Below are 8,380 nucleotides of genomic sequence, written 5' to 3'. Positions count from 1 at the left end.
ATATCAGTGCATGACAATGAAATGTAGTCACAAAATGATTCTACCCTTTCAAGTCCCAAAAAGGACCGAGGAACTTACCGGAGGCGAAACCTGGATTTCAAACAGAGTACAGTAGCCACTGTAGGGGAGAAGATCACAGCGAGCTCTTCTCAGATTGCTCAGAGTCAGCCCCAGCACCCTGTCCTGACTGAAGCAGACAAAGTGGTCAAACAGGTAGGTAGAAATGAGTAAGGAACAGAGAGTATGGTTATTCTTGCATTGTTTTGTTCGTCTGTCAAAGAAAAGAGTGCTTCTGACTTTTGTCAATGTTCATCTTTAATTTAGGAGAAGAACAAACGGTGGTATCACACTTTGCTCAAGTGTATGATACCATGTGTGTACAGTAGACATCACCAAAGGAACAGGAGACACCTGAGTAGAGAACAAGAATATGAAAAGACTGATGAAAGAAAGCACCAGGAGAAATCCATTGAATATGCACAATCTCGTACAATATTTCAATGAAAAGTTTCAGTGTTGTTTTTAGTGTCATCGTATTGCATACATTTAAAACAATGTGTCTTGTTTAATGAACAATTTCATTTACTTTAGTAAAACGTGTTGTTTACTGTAGTCCTAGCATGGATGCAATTGTTAGAAAAAACTTGAATAAAAAACTGAATGTTTCATACAATATGGGTTTGTGTTAACCCACACACCTAAGTGAAATGTTTGATTACGTTTACAAGACATAACACATAGTTCAGTTGAGTGTGAAAGGGAACAACAGAGAAAGTCACAAACAAAACATTTGTAAAGGACTTGATGAATGTTTTTTCTTTAGAAATTACAAAAAATAAAGAATTTTTCAACAAGATGTCTTTCTATAGCGAGTTTCATTTGAGATAGTCTTTTCTTAGAAGTGCAAGAGTGGTATTCCCTACAATTTATTCCCCAATTTGATCATTCTCAGAAATTAGGAGACGGAAACCACACCTACTGTAATATTAGACCTTGTAACAAGGCAACTAGGTTTCAATGGCTTAAAAGGTGCAGAAAGAGGCTCATGTATAATGACCTCCAGTGTCCCACAGGTTTCCCAAATCATTTCTTAGAGTATGGAAAAAGAGGAAATAAAGTGTCTACAGAAAGCGTATACCCCCTTGAACTTTGTTCAGTTTGTTGCGCCAGTGCCAGAGTTTCATGCAATTAAATGAGGACCTCTTTCTCACACCACATATGTTATACTTTCAATGGGAAAAAAGGAAATATTACAATTGTATACATTTTCACCCACATGTTAATATTTGGTAGAAGCCCTTTTCACAGCAATTTCAGCTGTGAGTCTGTTGGTATAGGGCTCCACCACCTCTGCACCAACAAGATTTGATAATATTTGAGAATTTCAGAAGTCTGTCTGGTTTAGCCTAAGAATCAGCTAAGGTAAGTTTCAGGAAGAGCACTTGTTAATATTTGGTAGAAGCCCTAACAACACCTAAAAAACACCTAACAACGGGTGCAGGACTGAATTAGGCCACTACCCACTATTGATAAACATACATAAAACCATATTAAAGTACTGGCTTTAATATTAGCCAGACACAGCTGGATGAGCTCTACCAGCCATGACAGGAGGCTCTACTGTACACAGAGAGGGGTGGGAGGGGAGAACAAGCTGCCCAGCCCTGTGGAATGCTACAGAACCCTAAACACAGTACACACTAGCTGAATATTTAACCAAGATATCCAGACACAGCTGGATGAGCTCCACCAGTCAGGACAGGCTAATAAGATACACTCCACAGACATTCACAACAGTGACATATCATAAACACTTGAATAACTTATGTAGTCTCTCGAAACAAAATTTCGAGAAAAAACACATTGCCCAATGTTAGAAAGCATCTTGCATTATATTGCTTGAAAAATAATTTTATTTCGAAGGGATTATAGATCGTGAATTCTTCGAGGAAGTCGTGGTCACACAGCATGCCGCCCCTTATATCAGGGAGCACATTGGATCAATGCACCGTCTCTTTCAAGACAACGATCCGAAACACAAAGCAGCAAGGGTGAGGCTTATAGAAGAACGAGTGAACTGGATGAAAACTCCAGCCGAATCTCCAGATTTAAATCCAATAGAGATGGTATGGCATTCGCTGAAAGACAATGTTTGGAAAACTGCTAAACCCAGCACAAAGCAAGAACTGATACTGATACAATCTCTGTTCATACTGACACTGTATGTGTAGGGCTGTTTCACCACTCCTCCTTTTTTGTTGCATACAGCAGTACTTCTTATGGTAGTACTTAAGTACAGTACAGTTGGTACTTACATTAGTACTTCTCGCGTTAAGAAAGTTAGGTTTTAGCATAAACTATTAGTAATAAATAATATTAAACTTAGCACTGTAATAAATTATGCTAATATTAAATTCGATTCTGTTCTGAGAATGTAGGGGGAAGGAAAAATGCCAGTGGTCTTTTCACTGATGAACTTGTGCCTGATGAACACCACTGCGTCACACCACACAGCTGGCAGCGCACCTCACCGTTCCAGGCCACCAATGCGTCACCCAGCTACCGGCGAAACTCACCCTGCCCGGCCATAACTGCATCACACCGAACAGCTACCAGCGCACCTCACCGTGCTAGGCCACCACTGCGTCACACAGATGCCAGCACACCTCACCGTGCCAGGCCACCACTGCGTCACACAACTCCCAGCGCACCTCACCGTGCCCGGCCACCACTGCGTCACACCACACAGTTCCCAGCGCACCTCACTGTGCTAGGCCACCACTGCGTCACACAGCTGCCATCGCACCTCACCGTGCCAGACAACCACTGCGTCACACAGCTGCCAGCGCTCCTCACCGTGCCCGGCCACCACTGCATCACACCACACAGCTGCCAGCGCACCTCACCGTGCCCGGCCACCACTGCGTCACACCACACAGCTGCCAGCGCACCTCACCGTGCTGGGCCACCACTGCGTCACACAGCTCCCAGCGCACCTCACCGTGTCAGGCCACCACTGCATCAAACCACACAGCTCCAAGCGAACTTCACCATGCCAGGCCACCACTGCATCATACAGCTACCAGCGCACCTAACCGTGTCAGGCCACCACTGCGTCATACCACACACCTGCCAGCTCACCTCACTGTGCCAGGCCACCACTGCGTCACACAGCTGCCAGTGCACCTCACTGCGCCAAGCCACTACTGGGTCACACAGCTGAAAGCGCACCTCACTGTGCCCGGCCACAGCAGCGTTACACACCTGCCAGCGCACCTCACCATGCTAGGCCACCACTGCGTCAAACAGCTGCCAGCGCACCTCACCGTGCCAGACCACCACTGCATCACACCACACAGCTGCCAGCGTACTTCACCTTGCCAGACCACCACTGCATCATACAGCTGCCAGCGCACCTTACCGTGCAAGGACAACACTGCGTCACACCACACAGCTTCCAGCACACCTCACCGTACCAGGCCACCACTGCGTCACTTCACACAGCTGCCGACGCACCTCACCGTGCTAGGCCACCACAGAGTCACACCACACAGCTACCAGCGCACCTCACCGTGCTAGGCAACCACTGCGTCACACAGCTGCCAGCGCACCTCACTGTGCCAGGCCTACACTCCATCACACAGCTGCCAGCGCACCTCACAGTGCCGGGCCACCACTGCGATATACCACACACCTGCCATCCAACCTCACTGTGACAGGCCACCACTGCGTCACACAACTCCCAGCACACCTCACCGTGCCCAGCCACAGCTGCGTCACACAGCTACCAGCGCACCTCACTGTGCTAGACCAACACTGCATCACACAGCTGCCAGTGCACCTCAGCATGCCAGGCCACCACTATGCCATACCACAGCTGCCAGCTCACCTCACTGTGCCAGGCCACCACTGCGTCACACAACTCCCAGCGCATCTCACTGTGCCAGGCCACCACTACGTCATACCACACACCTGCCAGCGCACCTCACTGTGCCAGGCCACCAGTGCGTCACACAGATGCCAGCACACCTCACCGTGCCAGGCCACCACTGCGTCACACAACTCCCAGCGCACCTCACCGTGCCCGGCCACCACTGCGTCACACCACACAGTTCCCAGGGCACCTCACCGTGCTAGGCCACCACTGCGTCACACAGCTGCCATCGCACCTCACGTGCCAGACAACCACTGCGTCACACAGCTGCCAGCGCTCCTCACCGTGCCCGGCCACAGCTGCGTCACACCACACAGCTGCCAGTGCACCTCACCGGGCCGGGCCACCACTGCGTCACACCACACAGCTGCCAGCGCACCTCACTGTGTCAGGCAACCACTCCATCACCAAGCTGCCAGCGCACCTCACCGTACCAGGCCACCACTGCGTCACTTCACACAGCTGCCGGCGCACCTCACCGTGCTAGGCCACCACAGAGTCACACCACACAGCTACCAGCGCACCTCACCGTGCTAGGCAACCACTGCGTCACACAGCTGCCAGCGCACCTCACTGTGCCAGGCCTACACTCCATCACACAGCTGCCAGCGCACCTCACAGTGCCAGGCCACCACTGCGATATACCACACACCTGCCATCCAACCTCACTGTGACAGGCCACCACTGCGTCACACAACTCCCAGCGCACCTCACCATGCCAGGCCACCACTGCATCACATAGATACCAGCACACCTCACCGTACCAGGCCACCACTACATCACACAGCTGCCAGCGCACCTCACCGTGCCCAGCCACAGCTGCGTCACACAGTTACCAGTGCACCTTACCTTGCCAGCACTACGTCACACCACACAGCTGCCAGCGCACCTCACAGTGCCAGGCCACCACTGCATAACATATCACACAGCTGCCAGTGCACCTCACCGTACCCGGCCACAACTGCATCACACACCCGCCATCGCACCTCACCGTACCAGACCACCACTGCGTCACACCACACAGCCGCCAGAGCACCTCACCGTGCCAGGCCACCACTGCGTCCCACAGCTGCCAGCACACATCACCGTACCAGACCACCACTGCGTTATACAGTTCCCAGTGCACCTCACCATGCCAGCCCACCACTGCGACACACTACACAGCTGGCAGCGCACCTCAGTGTGCCCAGCCAACACTGAATCACACAGCTGCCAGCGCACTTCACCGTGCCAGGCCACCACTGCGTCACAGAGCTGCAAGCGCTCCTCACCGTGCCAGGCCACCTCTGCTTCACACCACACAGCTGCCAGTGCACCTCACTGTGTCAGGCCACCACTGCGTCACACAACTCCCAGCGCACCTCAAAGTGCCAGGCCACCACTGCGTCATACCACACACCTGCCAGCTCACCTCACTGTGCCAGGCCACCACTGCGTCACACAGCTGCCAGCACACCTCACCGTGCCCGGCCACAACTGCGTCACACAGCTGCCAGCGCACCTCACCGTGCTGGGCCACCACTGCGTCACACAGCTGCCAGTGCACCTCACTGCGCCAAGCCACTACTGCGTCACACAGCTGAAAGCGCACCTCACTGTGCCCGGCCACAGCAGCGTCACACACCTGCCAGCGCACCTCACCATGCTAGGCCACCACTGCGTCAAACAGCTGCCAGCGCACCTCACCGTGCCAGACCACCACTGCATCACACCACACAGCTGCCAGCGTACTTCACCTTGCCAGACCACCACTGCATCATACAGCTGCCAGCGCACCTTACCGTGCAAGGACAACACTGCGTCACACCACACAGCTTCCAGCACACCTCACCGTACCAGGCCACCACTGCGTCACTTCACACAGCTGCCGGCGCACCTCACCATGCTAGGCCACCACAGAGTCACACCACACAGCTACCAGCGCACCTCACCGTGCTAGGCAACCACTGCGTCACACAGCTGCCAGCGCACCTCACTGTGCCAGGCCTACACTCCATCACACAGCTGCCAGCGCACCTCACAGTGCCAGGCCACCACTGCGATATACCACACACCTGCCATCCAACCTCACTGTGACAGGCCACCACTGCGTCACACAACTCCCAGCGCACCTCACCATGCCAGGCCACCACTGCATCACATAGATACCAGCACACCTCACCGTACCAGGCCACCACTACATCACACAGCTGCCAGCGCACCTCACCGTGCCCAGCCACAGCTGCGTCACACAGCTACCAGCGCACCTCACTGTGCTAGACCAACACTGCATCACACAGCTGCCAGTACACCTCAGCATGCCAGGCCACCACTATGTCATACCACAGCTGCCAGCTCACCTCACTGTGCCAGGCCACCACTGCGTCACACAACTCCCAGCGCATCTCACTGTGCCAGGCCACCACTACGTCATACCACACACCTGCCAGCGCACCTCACTGTGCCAGGCCACCAGTGCGTCACACAGATACCAGCACACCTCACCGTGCCAGGCCACCACTGCGTCACACAACTCCCAGCGCAACTCGCCGTACCCGGCCACCACTGCGTCACACCACACAGTTCCCAGCGCACCTCACCGTGCTAGGCCACCACTGCGTCACACAGCTGCCATCGCACCTCACCGTGCCAGACAACCACTGCGTAACACAGCTGCCAGCGCTCCTCACCGTGCCCGGCCACAGCTGCGTCACACCACACAGCTGCCAGCAGACCTCACCGTGCCAGCCCACCACTGAGTCACACAGCTGCCAGCGTACCTCAACGTGCCAGGCCAGCACTATCTCACACCACACAGTTGCCAGTGCACCTCACTGTGATCGTTCTACCACTGAATCACACAGCTGCCAGCGCATCTCACCGTGCCAGGCCACCACTGCGTCACACCACACAATTGATAGTGCACCTCACTGTGCCAAGCCACCAATCCATCACACAACTGCCAGTGCACCACGCAGTGCCAGGCCACCACTGCATCACATATCACACATCTACGAGTGCACCTCACCATACCAGGCCACCACTGGGTCACACCACACAGCTGCCAGCGCACCTCACCATGCCAGCCCACACTGCGTCAAACCACACAGCTGCAAGCGCACCTCACCGTATCAGGCCACCACTGCGTCACACTACACAACTGCCAATGCACCTCACCATGAAAGGCCACCACTGCGTCACACACACAATTGCCAGTGCACCTCACTGTGCCCAGCCACCAATGCATCACACAGCTGCAAGCGCACCTCACTCTGTCAGGCCACCACTGCGTCGCACTACACAACTGCCAGCACACCTCACCGTGCCAGGCCACCACTGCGTTACACTTCACAACTGCCAGCGCACCTCACCATGCCAGCCCACCACTGCGTCACACTACACAACTGCCAATGCACCTCACCATGAAAGGCCACCACTGCGTCACACACACAATTGCCAGTGCACCTCACTGTGCCCAGCCACCAATTCATCACACAGCTGCAAGCGCACCTCACTGTGTCAGGCCACCACTGTGTCGCACTACACAACTGCCAGTGCACCTCACCGTACCAGGCCTCCACTGAGTTACACTACACAACTGCCAGCGCACCTCACCGTACCAGGCCACCAATACGTCACACTACACAACTGCCAACGCACCTCACCGTGCCAGGCCACCACTACGTCACACACACAATTGCCAGTGCACCTCACTGTGCCCAGCCACCACCGCGTCACACAGCTGCCAGCGCACCTCAACGTGCCAGGCCACCACTGCCTCACACCACACAATTGCCAGTGCAACTCACAGTGCCAGGCCACCACTGCATCACATATCACAAATCTGCCAGTGCATCTCACCATACCAGGCCACCACTGCGTCTCACAAGTGCCAGCGCACCTTACCTTGCCAGCACTACGTCACACCACACAGCTGCCAGCGCACCTCACAGTGCCAGGCCACCACTGCATAACATATCACACAGCTGCCAGTGCACCTCACCGTACCCGGCCACAACTGCATCACACACCCGCCATCGCACCTCACCGTACCAGACCACCACTGCGTCACACCACACAGCCGCCAGAGCACCTCACCGTGCCAGGCCACCACTGCGTCCCACAGCTGCCAGCACACATCACCGTACCAGACCACCACTGCGTTATACAGTTCCCAGTGCACCTCACCATGCCAGCCCACCACTGCGACACACTACACAGCTGGCAGCGCACCTCAGTGTGCCCAGCCAACACTGAATCACACAGCTGCCAGCGCACTTCACCGTGCCAGGCCACCACTGCGTCACAGAGCTGCAAGCGCTCCTCACCGTGCCAGGCCACCTCTGCTTCACACCACACAGCTGCCAGTGCACCTCACTGTGTCAGGCCACCACTGCGTCACACAACTCCCAGCGCACCTCAAAGTGCCAGGCCACCACTGCGTCATACCACACACCTGCCAGCTCA

The sequence above is a fragment of the Lepisosteus platostomus genome, unplaced genomic scaffold (assembly GCF_059453375.1).
Source record: "Lepisosteus platostomus isolate fLepPlt1 unplaced genomic scaffold, fLepPlt1.hap1 Scaffold_29_H1, whole genome shotgun sequence".
Taxonomy (NCBI): domain Eukaryota; kingdom Metazoa; phylum Chordata; class Actinopteri; order Semionotiformes; family Lepisosteidae; genus Lepisosteus; species Lepisosteus platostomus.
The sequence above is the reverse complement of the archived record's forward strand: the minus strand, read 5'-3'. Positions refer to the sequence as shown.